We start from the raw sequence: 18,523 nt of genomic DNA, 5'->3' as shown, positions 1-18,523 counted from the left end.
AGGCACCAGTTGATTGTATCTATGAAGCCATCTCCTTGTCCAGTTTTGCTCTGGACCACACATAGATGGCTTCCCTCTACTATCTAAAGAGGAACTTCCCTGGGTCATTGGCGTGGGAAGGACACAAGGCTGAAGTGGATTTGACAGTCTGCTGGTTTGGGAAGAGCCAAAGTCAGGATCTGGGGAAACACCATATCCAGAAGAAGTGGGCCCAATATTTGAAGCTGCACTCCTTCTCCCTAAGAAGCAGCTGCTCATTGGGCCAGCTTCCTGACTAGGCTGCCCCAGCCAGGACATGGAACTGGATGTACCTGGTAGTAGGAACCCATTTTCCAGAAGCTCACTTGCATGTGGACTTTTCCTTCCCATCTGATTTATGGCACAGGCGGAAGCCCGAGATACCCGCTTCTGATGCTGTCTGGCTCTTCTGTTTTGAAACCAAACCTAAGTGAGGAGAAAAAGAATTTAACAATTTCCATTAGATTGACATCAACTTTTATTTTTTTGTGTGTCACAATTTTTTAAACTGCTGTTGCTTTGGACTTGTTAGCGACCTGGTAAGACATTTCTTTGGGGGGGTAGATTTTTTCACCTGGTTAAAAGAAAACTTCAAGGAGATATTGACATTTAAAAAAAAAATCACCTCTTCACATTCATTTCTCAAGATCCACTTTCCGGCCTTTTAATTTTTTAATCTGTTGTGAGTAGTCTCAGGGTTGTGGGACCATGGGATGTCACATAGGAGGAGCATGTTCATCACATTCATTGAATTGCTAAGGAAATGGGAACTGTAACTTTTGTAAGAGGTATCTTTGTGGCCCTCCTATCCTTCCAAGCTCAGTCCAAATGTCCCCTTCCTTAAGAGGCTTTTTCTGTGTGCCTCTATGCCAGCTCCTCCCCTTTCCCTGGAATGACCTTGCACAGCTACTGACATATGTCTCTCTCAATCCAAGTTAATTCCCCAGTGGAATGTAAGATTCTTCAGGACAGAGACCATTCTCTACTCTTTTTGTATCCTCAGGACTAAGTGCCTAACTAGCCCAGAAGGAGATGCTCAAAGGAACTGAATTCAAGAAATAGCTGCAATATGCCTGTAGTCACTGTTGTGCACCTCCTCCCTTGGGAGCAGTTGGCTGAACCTGGTAGAGCTTAATCTTGGCCTCTGGATGGGTGAGGCAAGCACAGCTGAGGAGACAAAGGAGAGCTCCTTCATCTACTTAGCTGACATTTTCTAAAAGAAATTTTGCCTTTCCTTTGCAATGAAGAACACTGGAATGAAATGGCAATTCTGGTGGGAGACCAAGAAGAGACAGAAATCATGTCCTGAATCACTAAAATTAATGGACATCATGGTTTCTTTTGGTCTCCATTTCCTCAAATGCTACCTTTTGGAGATAAGATAATGTATTAAAAATACTAGTTAAAATGGGCAAAGACATATGTTCCTTCTGCCTAGCCAAGTTATTTTAGTGCTTGCAGTGTCTTCATTCATCCCCTCTACCTTGCTGGATCCCACTGGGTTCTACTTTCCATTTGAAAATACTTCTATTCTCCAGACTTTTCCAACTTCTCTGGAAATGAATCTTGATCTTTAGTCTACTCACCCTTCTTCAGACAAAATTTTTTCCTATATAACTAAAATTTAAAACCTTTCATAATTATGGACTAAAACTAGATCCTATTGTTATATGAAACTGAAAAAATTCTGAATAAAAAAATATTTCTTTAAATTGATACAATTAATGCTGCTGGATTTTGGAGGGAAAAAAATCTTCACATTAAATATCCGATCAGATAAGGGTATGATATTCAAGATACCTAGAATAATTACATGATTTTCCCAGAAGTTCCAAGATCCCTACTGGATCTCTACTGTAACTGAACCAATAACTTTAGAAAAATCATACTTCAAAGCTGGCTAAATTGTTCATTTCTATTCATTACTATTGGGCAGGTACCACAAAGAGATCAAAGACAGAGAAAATGATCCCCTATTTAATATCTATAACAGCACCACTTAGAGGGGAAAGTACCCCAGGCACTACAAAAAGTACAAGTTGGGTCAGAAGATCTGGGTTCAAATTCTGGATCTGATAGGTTCTTCTTGGGTCTCTTGGCTGGGTCACCTTGACTTCTTTCTCTAGACCCCAGTTCCCCAAGTTGGATTCGGTGACCATCAGTTGCCTTCCCTCTAAAACTGTGATCCTTTGAAGCTTAGCCTGCTGACGAAGGAATTTCTGAAAATCATTGGCATAAGAACTGAATCAAATAGTATTGTATCATTAAAAAAAATGAGTTCAAAGAATTCAGGTAAAATCCCAAAAGACAGACTCAGACTAAGACAATGATAAACAGAGCATGAAGAAGAGTCAGGAAAAGGTATACTTCCCTGCAGGAGGCTTATGCTATCATACATATTACCAATGTGTTGGTTTCTTTTTCTCAATTGTCCTCTGTTACCAGGGAAGGTCCAATATGGTGAGGGTAGGAGGCCAGCATTGGGAAATGGCAGTGATTTTTTTATGACCAAATATTACTTTAAAGAAAATAGGAAGCCAAGGATTATCTCTATTACACAATGAGGAATTACAGGAAAACCTATTGAAAGGGTCCAAATGGACAGTAGCCTTTTGACTTGGTGGGTAGAAAAGGAGAAGCAATGTAGGAAACCTCTTGCTAACTGTGAGAAAACATGAAAGACCCACATATGTCACATGGAGGCTTCAGCACTCAACTTACCTGTACACGTGATTCATCAGTATTGAGCTTTGCTGCAAGCTCTTCTCTTTCCTCTATGCCAGGATATGGGTTCTTCTCAAAATAGTTGGTCAGAATTTCAATCTGTTCTTTTGTAAATATAGTTCTCTTCCTTCTTGTTGAAGCAGGAGTTTGTTCTGTGAGAAAGGGAAGAAAAGTTGTGGAGCACCACAGGAGGATCTTCTCCCCTTACTAGATTCCATTTGGATGTTTGTTAGATCAACCTCCCTGGAGCAGGACCACTAGACCTTCAGCAGTCCTCCCTTTCTTCCTTGCCTATCTTGCTTTTCTTCCTACCTTGGCCTAGTCTTTCTACCTTTTCTTCCTCCTCTTCTTCCTTCTCCATGAGTATTCTTGAAACTCTGTCCTCAGGTGTTCTCTTCTATTCCCACTATTTCTAGGCCAAAATCAGTTTTTTTTATAACTTCTGCCTTTCCTGTTGCATATTCTCCTAAATAGACATCCTGCCTCTACACCTATCCAATACCCCCAGCATGACACTGGGAAAGAATTTAAAGATGCCATCCCCTCCCCTTCCATACTCCAAATGCCTACCCCCACCCCAAAGTACAAACTTTTCCTTTATTCTTTATTTCCTACAGAGAGAGGAAAGAAGAAATAGTGTGGCTGGAGTCAAAGGGCCTTTGGACTTGTCAGCAAATAATCAGTTACTCTGGTCTCAACTTCCTCATCTGTAGAATGAAGTGAGAGAAACTGATCTCTAAAATTTTTTTTCTTTCTATATCTGTGGTGATATTCTGACCAAGATTTTTAACCTCCTACTCCAGGCTGTAAACTATTTGGAATCGATTTATCCTTCCAGATTTCTCCTTCATACTTCAGTAACTTTGTTCAGGCATTCTCTGTGCCTAGAATCCCCTTCCCAAGTGACAGCTTCCTTCCCTTTCCCAACTCCTTCATGCAGACCACTTACTTTACCATCCCACTCCTGGATGGTAAATGGCAAAATGGTAAATGTTAAAGGAAATGAACTTCTTCCTCAATCCTCATTATCCTCTCCTTCAGTTATACCATATTATATCAGCTTTATCATAGGGTCCCTCATTTCTAGAATCATGGGACTGACCTGGATGACCATTTAGGTATCTCTTACTTTCAAGTCCATGATCTTTTCTCATCTTTACATACGCTAAATCTCCTGCCTTCTTGTCCCCAGACAAGGTTTTTCCTATAAATAAGATGAATTCCCTTTCCATTTCCAATTCCTAGATTGCCTGGCTTTTTTTCCAGGACAGAGTAAGTATCCCTAATTTTCCCCCCAAAGCCTCTCTTGCCATATTGTCTTACACATACACAGGTTAAGTTCTCTATATCTTGACATTCCTTTGTATTTGCTTCTCTGTGTCCTTGAGGTGGGGAAAGGCCCCATGGGAAGAACCATGATTCTGAGGTGTGGGGAAGGGCTTAGATGGAAATCAACTTATACTACTTCCTAAGTGGCAAAGTCACCACTTTGCCTCTCCACATCTCATTTTTCCTTTGAGGAATTGAGAGGAATACACTCAATGGTTTCTCAGACCCTTTCTGTCCTATAAGCCTGCATTTTTACTAAGGGATAATTGGCTCCTTGAGGAGAGGGAAACTGTCTTAGTCTGCAAGTTTACCTAGCAAAGTACCTAGTACAAAAGCAGGATCTTGGTACTTATGGAAATCAATAGGCTTGGGTAGTTTGGAAGAATCATGCTATATTTATCAGTGTCCCACCTACCCCTTAGCTTAGGGGTGGAGTTACCTGAGAAGGCCTTACAGAACTGAAAAGCCCTATGCAAATAGTTGAGTCAGTTACTCCTGGAAGTGGGAAGAAGGCAGTTCTGATGCTTCCCTTTTTTTCCCTGATTCTGCCCCTTCTCTGGGATTGTTTAGGTGAATTTCTCCCACTGATCAAATCAAGAAGGTCTTTTCTAGGGGGTTGCTATAGCACTGGCCCTGGAGTTCAGGAGTACCCAAGTTCAAATTCTGCCTTAGAAGCAATTGCCTAGGTGTGTAACCTTGGTTAATTCACTTAACCCCATTGCCTTGACATCTAAGGTCCTCCTGATTCCCAAAATCCCAGGTGCTACCTAGATGGAGATGGAATTTGGCACTTTCTTGACAGAGAATATATTTCAGAGATACCTTTTAATTAATTAATTAATTCCCATCTCTGAAACCATCTCCATTGTATCCCATTAAGCCTTTCTTTCTCACCTAGGCACTTCAGGGGAGATTAAAGTTGGCCCTTCAGGTGAAGTAAAGGTGTACCCATTACTGTCATGAAAAACACCATTAACCCATCTCACAAGATTGCAACTAAAATATTCCACATAACTGGGGTAATATAATATATAAGCTTTGCAAGACACCAGGAGAAGAAAATTACTCTCTTATCTACTCTCTCTATTCTCTACTCTCTCATCAATAATGACTACTTTTAACAATCATTTTCCTTAAAGCTTAGTCCATCATTTATGCTCCTTCAACAAGGAACTAAACACTAGCTGCAAGATACTGAGCTCAGCCCTATGTACAGAAAGGACCCTCCCCCCAAAATGATCCCTTCCTTCCCACCCCCCCACCATTAACCAGTTCTTTTACATTCTCATTGGCAGATTATAATGTGCAAATTAATAAACATGTCTTGGATAATTAGGACAAGGGAGAGAATATGAACAAAGCAGAATAAAAGAGAGACATTGATTCCCATTTACAGTAAAGCTCAATGTATTATTTTACAGCTAACTGTACAGGCTTATAACAGACCTAATAAGAGACTTTGTTCTACCATATATTGAATAATCTTTTTTTTTTTAAGATTCAAGGACATGGCACTGTGACCTAGAGCTGAAGCTAAAGGGAAATTTTAGACTAGTAAAAAGTCTTCTAAACTAACCCAGTAACTATCCCCTCAACTGAAAGAGGAAAGTTTAAATTCCAAAGATAGAAATTCCATAGGGAAACTTTCCCATTATCCCCCAGAGAAAAGTACTTGACTTTCAGGCAGACTTTGAGGACCAAGAGTGTCATTACTTACTAAGAGCATCTAGCTTTCTCCCCTCTGGTGGTGGGCTGCTGGTCATCTTCTGTGGAAGGTCGAAAGATCAAGTCAAATTGGTAACAAGTGATGGAGGAACACTGAGGCTTTCTGTATTTATACTGTTCCTTCAAGTGCCAGCCTATAAAAAGGAAGAGCTCTGCCTCCTTTTCTTTTCTAGAGAAAGTCTCTGAAAATAGAATCTCAATTTAGTAGGAGTAAGTACCTTCTACAAAAGACTAAATCTATAAGAGGCTAAAACCAAGGTGGGCAAAGAAGGGTGTGACCTCTTATCTAAGTAGTCTGGAAAAGTAAGTGCTTACTTGGACTTCAGTTGTGGTCCCCCTCTGACCCCACCCAACAAGTAAAACAAAAAGTTTGCTAGAAGGAAAGTTGCCATGGGCTAAAAAAATGAAATAAACCTGGTAACAGGAAAGTTGTCAGAAACTCAAAGTATTGACAGTTGTTAATTTATGTATTTAGAAGGAACTTCTTCATCTAGGAGCTCCCTACATAGGTGAATTCACAAGTCCACTTCCTAATGCCTACAATTCTGAATCCTCGTTTTACAAAACTGGCAGCTGAATGAAAAGTAGAGTAGGAAAAGGCCAAGTTTCATTGAGTTTAAATTCCTCCAAACTGTTTAGCTGAGGACCCCAAGATGCTACGGCACTCTTCCTCCAGAAATGATCCTTCCTTATCTTGGCATTTTCCCTTAAGTGATCCCAAGAGAATGTGACCAACCTTGACATTTATTGCTATTTCAATAAATGACTCAGTTCTCAAGTGACAGTTTCATAAATATTGACAAAGTTAAGGGACTTTTCGTTGTGTCCACAAAGCAGCTTCTTTTGTGACCTCAAGCAGCTTCTACTCTACTAGGAGCAAGGACTAGGAGGAGAATCCCATGGAAAATACAATATACTAGGCAATTATAAGAGGGAGACTTTGATTTTTGTCCCTGGATTCCCCAAACCTCAGGTAGGCTAGGGTAGTTAATCAGTCAATAAGCACAATATGTGTCAGACCCTAGGTTGACTACTGGAGGCAAAAAGAATAATTTTGATGCCTGTTGCTGAAGGAGTTTGCCATTAACCTAGTAATAGGGATGGAAGGTTTTACTTTATTGAGAAAAAAACTCCTGGGTGAGGAAGCTTACTCTATCACTACATGGTGGCCCTTCCCTCTCCTTCTCCCACATTCCCAACCTACTATCTTACAGCATTGTTCAGAGCCTTGAAAGATGACTTGACCTGGGCTACAATAGATAGTCTATGTCAGACAGTCGCTTTGAGGACTGGGTTAGTGGAGTCTATTGGTAGTCCCCAAGCTGGCCAATATAAATTTCTTTTTCAAAAAACTGCACTGTCAGCTCCAAAGTGCTCTCTCTCTCTCTCTTCAGCTTGAAAGTGATACCCTCCAGGACAGCTAGGTGGTGCAGTGGATGGAGCACCAGCCCAGAGTTCAAATTTGTACTCAGACACTTAATAATTACCTAGCTCTGTGGCTTTGGGCAAGTCAGTTAACCCCCTTTTCCTGGCAAAAACTAAAAAAATTAATAAAAAAAAATACAGCCAACTCAACAAATTGCTAATAATTCCCCATTTGCAAGTCTTTTCTCCAAGTCCCCCCTATTCCCCCAACTGGGCCCAATGCCACTTCCTACTCCAGTGGAAGAAACTGAGGGCATGAATGGGAAAGAATGAGCCTTAGGTCATACATCAAGGGAGTTGAAGCCCTGGGATCTGATCTCCTGACTTCTGATGTCAATTCATTTCATGCTAAATTGGTAATCATTGCTTCAGCAAAATCTGCATTGGCCAAAATGCTTACCAACCAGCCTTCAACACTTTGAAGAAGTTCTGAGATCTATATCCACTCATTCCTCCTTTGTCTTCACTAGGGGGTTGAATACATATCGTATTTCTGATTCTGTGATAAAATCTTTGAAAAGCAAAGTGGACTTATCACTAGATGGCAATAAGGTATTTCCATTAATGGAGTAAAAGTCTGTACATTTGCCAAGATACCAGTAAAAGAAAGTCATTCAAGTACAGTGTCTCCTCTATCGTGACCAATTGGACATTTGTCTTGACAAACACAGAAAAATTTGGGAACTTGTTCCTCAAGTAGAATGAAGAAGGGATCCCTATGAAGAAAAAAGATGATACAGACTGGAGAGGACAGTGTAGACAAGGGGGACTGGTCATCCCACCTGTATCTCCAACCTGACCTCTCAACTACTGGTAAACTTCCCAGTATACCAAGACAGCAATTAGCCCCAGAGCCCCAAAGATCAAACTTAGGAATGGGTGAAACACTGTATCTGTGGGGGTCCACTATGTAGCAGTGAGAACCCTGTCTCTGGGGCTCCTGAAACTGGACTCGGAAACCTAATTGTGCCCCTATAGAAACACATATGCTGAAATCTGTCTTCCAAATTGGAGCCTTTCCCCCTTAGACTCCTCTTTTGGCAATGACATTACTGAACTTCAGGAAGCAGGGGGTCTGAGTTTATGCGTAAAATCAGTGAGGGGAAATTCCAAGACAGATGACAAGGAAGAGCTCTCTCCACACTTGTAACCCAATTTTAGAGTATTGAGGAAGAGTTGGGAAATGCTAGGTCCAGGCCTCAGGCCTAAGGGATTAAGGAAACTTCTGGGGAGGGGAAGGGATACTCAGGGCAGAGCCTGAGGGGATTGAGTGAATCTGGAAATCTCCTTTTGTACCGAGAATCCAAAATCCAGTATGTGGAATTAGGTGGAGGAGCCTGGTAGGAGTCCCCCCATTGTCCATGAGTTTCCCCTTCTATTAACTTGAAAGGAAAAAAATTTCTGAGACTCTGTGCCAAAGAGATAGTTTAAATTCCTTAATTAGGATATCCTACTGCACAGTCTTCTGGTCACTAGGGGAAGAACAGAACCTACCAATAATCTGGAAGCTCTGTCTTCCTCAGTTTTTCAAAGATTCTGACAGTGCAGTGAGCAGGATTTTGAGTCCTATTTAGATGTGGTCAGGGTCCTTTCATTCCTTCACTTTCTCCTTCCCCCAAGGCAGAGGGGAGGCACAGTGCAGCAAACACTGGCCTGGAAGTCAGGAGGACAAGAGTTCCAATCCAGCCTCAGACATTTACTAGCTGTGGGATCTTAGGCAGGTCACCCTGATTGCCATGCATCCAGTCAGTCTGAATTCATATCGGGCCATTGGATCTTAGATGACTCTGGAGGAGATCGTGAACCTGGTGACTTAACACAGCCCCCCCCCCCCCAATCCAATTCAACTTGTCATGACATCACCTCCTGATGTCATGGTCTCCATTGGCCTCTGTCTTCCTCCCTCTCTGAAGTATCTAAGTCCTGGTCTATTTTCTGGTCCACAGCCTCCAAGTAGAATGGATCTCCTGGGTCCCAACTCTGGGGAATCTGCTGGAAAAGGGCAGGGGTCTCTTCTTTTTCCAGCAACTGAGGCAGAGCAGGAACACTTTGCAGAGAACTCAAACATCTGTGCAGTTCCCACAGAGCCAGGTGCCTGAACTCAAACATCACCACTGTGGTAGGCTGAGGGATTGGATGAATTTCCCTGCCATCTGGTTTAGAAGAAACTTGAAGATCTGGGCCTTCTTGCTGTAGATGAGGTGCTGCACCTGGTTCAGGTCTAGATGATGAGGAATTCTTCCAGCCCTGGGAATTCCATTCCCTGAAAACTCTACAGAGGCCAGACCATAGACTCAGGGTCCCTTTACTACAGGGTCAGAAGCTCAGGAGTTGGGAGTTCTGAGATCTCTGCCATAGCCTCCCCTTCTGCTAGGGCCTTCCCTAAAAAAAGGTTTTTCAAAGTCCAATTATTTCAAGCATCATCATAAGCCCCTAAAACACTACCAACTACTATCTACAAATCAGTAGAGCTACACAGTTAGGATACACAGTACAACTCCCCTAAATACTTTTCAGTTGGGTGGCAAAGTGGATGGAGGACTGAGACTGCAGGGAGGAGGACTTCAGTTCAAATGCCATCTTGACATTTAGAAATCGTGAGATGTTGAGCAAGATACTTAACCTGTGTTTCCCTCAGTTTCCTCAACTATACAATGGAGATTTTACCTCACTGGGTTGTGGGGGCAAAGCATTAAACTTTTGTGCCAGTAACTAGCACATTGTAGGTTCTTTATGAAGATTTGCCCCCCCTCTTCTTTTTTCTAGGAATTTGCATTCTTCCAGGGTGATATAGTATACAAATTGTTAAGTATGTCACCAATGATTTTAAGGATAGAACAGAGAATGTGGTTTTTCTTCATAATGAGACTCCATGTATTATTTCACAATATATTGCAGAGGTTTGCAGTAAATTGAGACTTGATATATTGATTCATTCAATGACCAGTTTTTCAAAGACCAAAGTAAAGGGATACAGTTTTTGAACAGAATATGGGAGAGTTTTGAACTGGTTATAAAAAAAAACTTCTTAAATTGACTCAAAAAGCCCAAAGTTGTTGAATCAAACTCTGGAAAAACTAGCATGACTCCATTTAAAGCAACCCATAGAACAAATGAGAATGAAGACTTCACTTAGTTGAAGACTTCCTGTCCTTTGGCAGTGGATTGGGGTGCATCCTAAGCTCCATCCAAATGAAAGTGAGAACACAGACTTCTTTTGTGAGATCATTCCATTCCTTCTCTCCACTGGCCAAGTGATATCCAAAAGGACCCCACCTGCCCTTATTTTCTTTTCCTTTCTAATTCTTCAACAGTATGCTTTTCTCCACCTTTCTGACAAGAGAATAGTTGCTCCCTGGGTCCAGGGAATTCTCCAAACTCCCCACCCCCATTCAATTCAATACACAATAAAGCAATAGTTTCATTAATAATGTTCTGGGACACTCCTCCTTGCCTGTGTGTTAAAAAAAATTTTCAACCCCCTGCCCTCAGGGAGACTCCATTCTCCTGGGGCAAGAACTGGGAGGAAGGGCAGAATCCAAAGAAAACTTCTGTACAAATAAAATACAATAAAATAACTGCTCAATACTGAGTAGTTACAAGAGGAAGATTTTAGTGTTGTCCTTTTTATCCACCAAACCTAGTGTAAGCACTTTGTAGTCAGGCAACAAGTATTTAGGATAGTGCTGTACAGTATTACAGTTCCTGGGGATACAGAGAATGGCTTTTACGTTGAAGAAATGATCCCTTAAACCTCCTCATAAAGATTGCATCTGTGATTTGGTTGGCAACAGATCCTCCTGGGTGAGGAACTCCCTCTGTCAAGGCAAGTTGGCCCTTCCCTATCTTTACCTTCCCAGCTGCCCTCCCCCCACCTCTGTCCCCACCAGTTTGCAGTCTAATAGGATTGTTGGAGCCCTGAGAGATGACTTGGTGAGAGATAGCCTAGCAAAGAGATAGGTTCTTCTCTTTGAGAGACAAGATGGTGAAGCCTGTTGGCAGCTCCAGTCTGACCAACACCAATGCCTTTAAAAAATTTTGTAATTTTATATTTTTCCAATTACATGTAGAGACAAATCCAAAGCCAGATTTGAAGTCAGAAAGATGAGTCTTTTGGAATCCTAGTCCTGCCCTCTATCTAGCTCTTTATCCAGTTGCCCAGTGTCAAACACCCCTTCTGGCAAACTGCTGTTTCAGTGGTTGGAGGCAGGAGGGCAGTAGAGGAACCACAAGTGCAGTCCAAGTTAACACCTACTTTTCCCGAGTCCTTAGATAAGAGGTCACACCCTTCTTTACTAACTTGGTTTTAGCCCACCTAATAGACTTTGTAGGAGGTCCCTATTCCTCTACCAATGGTGAGTCTGCTTTCAGAGAGCATCTCCAGAAAATAAAGGCAAGTAGGGTTTTTGTTTCTGAGTGGGAATTTGAAGGGACAGTATAAATATCCTAAGTCCTCAGTGGTTCTCCATTACTTCCTATCCTTGCTTCTGACCTTTTGAGTCTCCAAGAAAAATGGCCAGTAGGACACCACCAGAGGAGAGGAAGTCGGATTCTACTAGTAAGTAGCGCACTTTCTGGTTTCAAACTCTGCCTGACATTCTGTTATTTTGCCTCTGGGGATGGTGGGAAAGCTTCCCTATGGTATTCCTATGTTTTGAATTTAAACTTTCTTCCTTCAGTTGAAAACAAAGCTTCTGGGACAATTTTAGAGATTTTTAGTAGTTCAACTTTCCCCTCACCTTCTACTCTAGAATTCAAGTCATTGTTTACCAATTTGCATATAATATCACCCAAGAACAATGTCGAATACTAAAAACAAAGAAGGGGGTAGCTGGGTGGTACAGTGGATAGAACACTGGCCCTGGAGTCAGGAGGACTTGAGTTCTAATTCCACCTCAGACACTTAATAATTACCTAGCTCTGTGACCTTGGACAAGTCACTTCATTCCACTGCCTTACAAAAAAAAAAATTGGTTAAGGGTGGAGGCGAGGGATATTTAAAGGGGTGTGCTTTCCATCCTTAAGGTTGAGTTCACTTGCAAATGGAAAATAATGCCTTGTTGAAGGAACATAAGAGATTCTTGAAAACATTTTTTATAAAAAAATGTTCAAAGGTTAGTACTGAGGAAAGACTAGAACTGGGTAATTTTCTTCTCTGGGTGTCTTGAAAAGGTTACATCCTCTTACTCCAGTGAAGTGGAATACTTTACATCTTGGGGGATGGGTTAACATTGGTCTTCAGAGATTTTATAGTAAATCATAACAGTAATGGCACACATTGATCTCTCCAGAGGAGGAAAAGGTAGAATATAGAGCTGGTTCCAGACTTAGAATGGCCTGAATAATAGAAGACTTGTCCCTGAAACATATGGGCTGGGGTAGTGAAAGTAATAAACGCAAAATACCAACTAACCAAAATATCAACCAAGTATGGAAAATACTGGATTTGGGAGTCAAGAAGACCTGAGTTCTCACCCAGAGTCTGACACTTAATGATTCTGCAAAAGGGAGGGAGGATGTCAAACTCTAATTGATGGGGAGGGGGTTCCAGATATAGAGAATGCATGGCAGAGTTCACTAGGCTGGGAGAAAGAAAGATTACTTGTTCACTTGTGGAGTGGAGAATGTAGGAAAAAGCTGCACAGGGAGGTTAGTCACAAAGGATTTAGGGCCAAGTTAAGGAACTTGGTCAGAATATCACCAGAGATGGAGAAATATCAAAACCTTTAGAGCTCAGTTATTCCCATTCTTTTCTACAGATGAAAAAACTTGAGCCAGAGAACTTTATTGATTTCCTACCAGCCGAAAAGGCCCCTTGACTCTAGATGCCCTATTCCTTTTTTTCTCTCTCTGTAGGTAATGACAAATGAAAAAAACCTTTCCTGTTTTTGTTTCTTGAAGGTGTTTTTGAAGGGAGGCAAGAAGGGAAGTGAGGCAGAAGGGAAGAAAGGACAAATTAAATTCTCATTTGCCAGTGTCCAGTGGGACCTTTTGGATAGGTGTGGAAGTAGGGAGACTACTTAGGAGTTTCTAGGAATTCGAGTTAAAAATAATGAAAAATTGATTAGCCTAGAAGTGGAAAAGAGGAAACAAGATGCCAGGGACACAGTAGAGGCCTGAGGATAGACTTCAGACTTTCTACAGTACTCAAGAATTCAGGAAGAAGAAAAGGTAGAAGCAATGAACAAAAGGAGAGAGAAACCCATACTGGGGAATCCAAGAGAGTGGGAGTGAAACAAGGTGCAGGTGTGTCCTGATCTACAAAGGCAAGGGAGTTCTCCTGGTTCTGTCATCTAACTAAAATTTTTATCCTCCTTTTCTCTCAGTTTACAATTCAGAGTCAACAAGAAGAAAACGCACACAGTTTACAAGAGAACAAATAAATATTCTTGTAAATTATTTTGAAAAAAACCCCTATCCTGGCATAGAAGAAAGAGAGGAACTTTCCAGGCTGACCAATATTCCTGAGTCTCGAATACAGGCAAGTTAAGAGCTCATATCTACATGATAAATATTTGGAAAAGACTCCATCTCTATCTATCTAAATGTATGTATGTAGGTGCATTGAAAGTTCTTTTATAGATTGCATAAACTCTCTCTATAAAGAAAAACCCTACATTACCTGTACTTTCCATGAACCAAGTTGATAGGTTCATATCTATTTGGGCACCTTCACTGAAATCTATCATTCATCATTGTAGAATGGAAGAAATTCTTAGGTTTCATGTTTGTTTGTTTTAAATGTATTATTTTATTGACCAATAAAAAACCACCACCATTCTTCCAGTACTTCCTACTACCCCCCAAAAATAGAGCCCATCCATCTTTCACATTATCCTCCATTCAGTGGTTCAACCAAATTGGAATGCTAGTTTATCCCCTTGTCATCTGCTACTATTCACACAAACTGTGACCAGATACCCCGAATATTTTGCCCTCACAAACTAATTTTAAAAAATCTAAGTAAGAAGCCATTCTTTGTCTCATTGTTACCTAACCTTAATCACTAAATGGACATTGCCTCAGTTAAACTGAGATCTAGTAAAGATCTTAGCTTAACAAGATTAAAGCCTCTCACTATATTTGGGCCAAATCCCACTGTCCAGATCTGTCTTGCTCGTGGATCCAGATGACTACAGAAAAGACAGTGAGGTTACTGACTGCACAATCCTCCCTCATTTAAATCCAGTTTACTTGAAAATCATGACATCTCCCTCCTGATGTCAGTCCTTTCCAAAACAAAGAACAATCAACAACCACAATTTGATAGCCAGTCTCTAAATGTCCGGCATTCCCTCCTTTCCAATGCTTTACCACCTCAAAAAAGAGCTGCCAGAAATATTTTTCTTTAAATAGATTTCTCCCATCCTTCCTTATTTTTTATCTTTTGTAGACACAGACTTAGCACTGGCAAGCAATATCACTTTAAAGAAAAAACTGATCTTTTTATCACAAGTAAAAATGAAATTGAAGTGACAATTGATGGAAATCATCACATTTTGTCTTCTCCCCACTCAGGTATGGTTTCAAAATAGAAGAGCCAGACATCACAAACAACCCCAAAAGCGAGCATCTGAAGACTCTACCAGCTCAAGAAAAAGAATGCGTCTAGAAAACATGTCTCCAAATTCATTTCTGGAAAAGGACTATTCTGAACAACAATTTGCAACATCTAATGCATGTAGGTGCCCTTGTGGATCAGGGGAACCCTGTCAGGAAGCTGGCCCCAGGAAGAACTGTTCCTTTGAGAGGAGGAGTAGGGCTTCAACCACTGAAGCTGCTTGTTTATATACATATAGCATTTCACAAAGGCCTTCTGTTTTCTTTTCTCAAACTATGACAACATCAAATGAACTTCAACCTTGTGACCTCCCTGGGTCAGTACCCCAGGGAAACTCCAGCCAGTGGACATCTTCCTGGACCCTGCAGGAAACTCCAGGGTCAGAGAATTATGACTCCTGCACCTTCTCTTGTGAAGGAGTGAAGCCACCACTGAATCAGCAACAGCAGACATCGACTATGGGTCAGTTGTACCCAGGGTATAACCAGGTGCCTTTTCAGTATGCACAGGAGCCCCCACATCAGCTGCAGCAGCCAAAACTCCAGCAACATCCCACATTCCAGGGACAACAGCTGACCCCATATCAGTCACCACAGGACCTTCAAGGTCAGACAAAGCTACCACCAATGGAGAGAGAAAAGGAGCTGCTGAATAAATTGTTCCCTGTTTTGGAAGAGCAAGAACTATTTCCCACTGATCAATGTCAGAGAACTGTTGAGCTTGAGTCTCCTAGATTTCTTCCTAATGAACAGATGGCAGCCTCTCTGGGAGATCTGACTGCCCTTCTGGGAGATCATACTGAACTCCAGGGACATATGACTGACCCCCAGGGAGGTCTGGCTGCCCCCCAGGGACATTTGACTGAAGCCCAGGGAGATCTGACGGAGACTTCAGATGCTCAATCTGTGAATCTTATGTTTCTAGATGCCTTGTCATTTGTGTTAAATGATCAATTCTGAATAGCATGGAGATTACAGATTCTGACTTTCAAGGAATATGGATTGTCATTCTCATAAAATACTTCCTTGTGTTTTGTCAATTAAGGGTATTTTGAGTCCATGAATTCTTCAGCAGTTCTAAGGAGTGAGATTTGTTTGAAGTTTTGTTTGTTTCCTTGCTTTAGGTGGGGAAATGGATATCATTTCAAAATTAAGTTGTAGCTTAAGTAACAGGATGTAACACTACTAGGAGGATTAATCTACTCCATTCCTCCAGGCAAATCTCTAAGCCTACAGTTTTGGGAATGTTCACTAGTCCCCCCACAGCTCCTTCCACTTCAAGAATCAAAGGGGCACCATTCCAGCTTTCCATTTTGACACTTATCTGCCATATTTGAGCCCTCACAAATTTTGCATTGAGAGTGTCTTAGACCTGGTATCAGACCATTGTAGAGACCCAGTGCAAAGCACTAGGAGAGGCACTTAGGACCTAAGCTGGATGAAGTACTTAGACCACAAATCACCAGAATTGGGAGAATGCCATTTTGCCCAAAGGACTACTTGTATTATGACATGTTCAACCAAGCATGACTGTAGGTGGAAAAAGAATATTAGAGGCTAGGTCAGGGGACACAGAGCCTAAACCTTCCTTTTCTACCTAAAAGTGGCTATCCCTCAGATACAGACTAAGAAGTGAGTTTTACTTCTTCCTTGATTTGTACCAGTTGCTCAGAGGTGGGTAGACCTGGAGCTTATTTGGGTGGACCTGGGTCTTTCTTTTAAATCCTCAGACGCCTCTTCTTTTCTGTCTTTCTTCACATGAGCAAGGTGACTAAACCATGATCCTGAGGTGAATGACTTTAGCCTTTGGAGGTTGCCTCATCACTGAAGGCTTAGAGGATTTCCTAGACAACAGATAGTCGGCTGGCTCCACTACAACTTTTTTTTGGGAGAGATATTCTTCCTCTCCTGAAGGGAGGGTATTAAAATTCAGAGGAGTGAAAGTCTGAACCAACAATCCTGAAACTGTTCCCTCTGGTGGCAGATAACCTGCTAATAGATGGCAAGAGTTGTCTATGTTTCTTAAGGACAATATAGCAAGATTCAACCAATCAATGATTACAGAACATTGACCATGCACAAATCATTAATATAATCAGTGATCTCTGGGAGTTTACATCTCAACTCAACAACTCAGTCATCATTTATAATAACCTTTTTCTCTTGTGGCCAAGTGGAGAAGAGTCTATCCAAATGGATGACTGCTCTTCAAGGACTTAAAGTCAGCTCTCCTGGTATCCCTTTCCTCAGGGATATCTCCAGGTTAGACATTTCAAATTCCTTAAACAGTCTTTTTTAGGGCTAAATCTTCCATTTGAATTGATCTCCGATTTGATTCAATAAGCATTTATTAAGCATCTTTTACAGCACAGGCACTTCCTCAAGAACAAGGGCAGGGAATATCTGACCCGTGGATATGGAATCAGTTGGTCTCATGCTTTTTTTTAGGAAATATAGACATTCAAAAGAACTCTGTAATTTTTCTGGCAGACACAACACAGTTTCTTTTAACCTTATAGTCAACTAAAAACAATTCAGAGTTCTAGCTAGAGCCTGTATGTCCTCAACACAGGAAGAGTTAACTGACCTAAAAGAACATGGGTTCCTACAAGACAGTCACAACAGGATCATCTGACTTGCTTTAGCACTGTTGTAGGAACAAAGGAAAAAGATGGTAGAGGTGCAGGTGGTATTCCAGGGCTAAAGTTTGGTAGACAGATTGAAAGATGAAAGAACAAGGCAGGGAATTCAATGGTGCTAAACTATACAGAGTTGGACTAGTTAGGTAAAGGCCAAACTTGTGAATGCAGAAAAGGCAAGATAAAACTTGAGGGAGAAATAAAAAATGAGAAACTAAGAGTCAAGGTGGGACGGAAGAATGTTTCAAGAGAATTATCTCCCCTTTACATTGTGAACTACTTGAGAGCAGTCAACTGTCTTTTGCTTGTTTTTGTGTCCCCAGTGATCAGTACAGTGTTTGGTACATATGTGCTTAATAATTCTGATTCATCGATTGTTTCAGAAGTAGAGATGGAGGGGAAGGATCATGTGATAAGAGATGGGTTTTTATCTTTGAAGATGATGAAGGAAGTATTTTTTGGTGATGATGACAGATAAGGACATTGGTCTCTACTATAACTGACTGGGGCACATCAGAGGTCTGGACAATGGGATCTGAGGAAGGAGACAGAGATTTGGCTATTCTTGGTGCACAGTAAGTACCCTCAGAAGAGAGGGCCTAGGGTCAGAGCTCAAAAATATACATCAGAACCAAACAGGAAGCCCCTAATTTCATCCAAACATGCAGGAGCAGAAAAAAAATGTTCTAATTTAGGAAGTAAAATTGAAAATAGGAATAAACAGGGGACAAAACTCCTTCTTTGTAGCCCGAAAATGTCACATAATGCCTGTCCACATAGTAAATACTCACACAAAGTTGTCTAACTGTCTTAGGAGGAGGGTGCAATGACAAAGACAAATTCTCCATTGCGTATTTTTTCCATATTTCATTTTTATTTACTTGTATAGCAGTTTTATCTTCTGCTCCATCCTTCCTTCTATCCCTGCCTTAAGCAGAATGAAACCTCCTAGTGGGCAAAGAATTTAATTGTATTCTTAATAAACAAGTGTCCTTGCATCTAGTATACTTTGGAAATAGACAGGTAATAATTGTATTTTGAATTGAATGGGTAAAAACACTTCTTGATCCCAAGGTTTAGTACTGTTTCAGAGTGGAGTGGTA

Source organism: Macrotis lagotis, chromosome 4 (assembly GCF_037893015.1).
Source record: "Macrotis lagotis isolate mMagLag1 chromosome 4, bilby.v1.9.chrom.fasta, whole genome shotgun sequence".
NCBI classification, from domain to species: domain Eukaryota; kingdom Metazoa; phylum Chordata; class Mammalia; order Peramelemorphia; family Peramelidae; genus Macrotis; species Macrotis lagotis.
Note: the sequence above shows the minus strand (reverse complement) of the source record.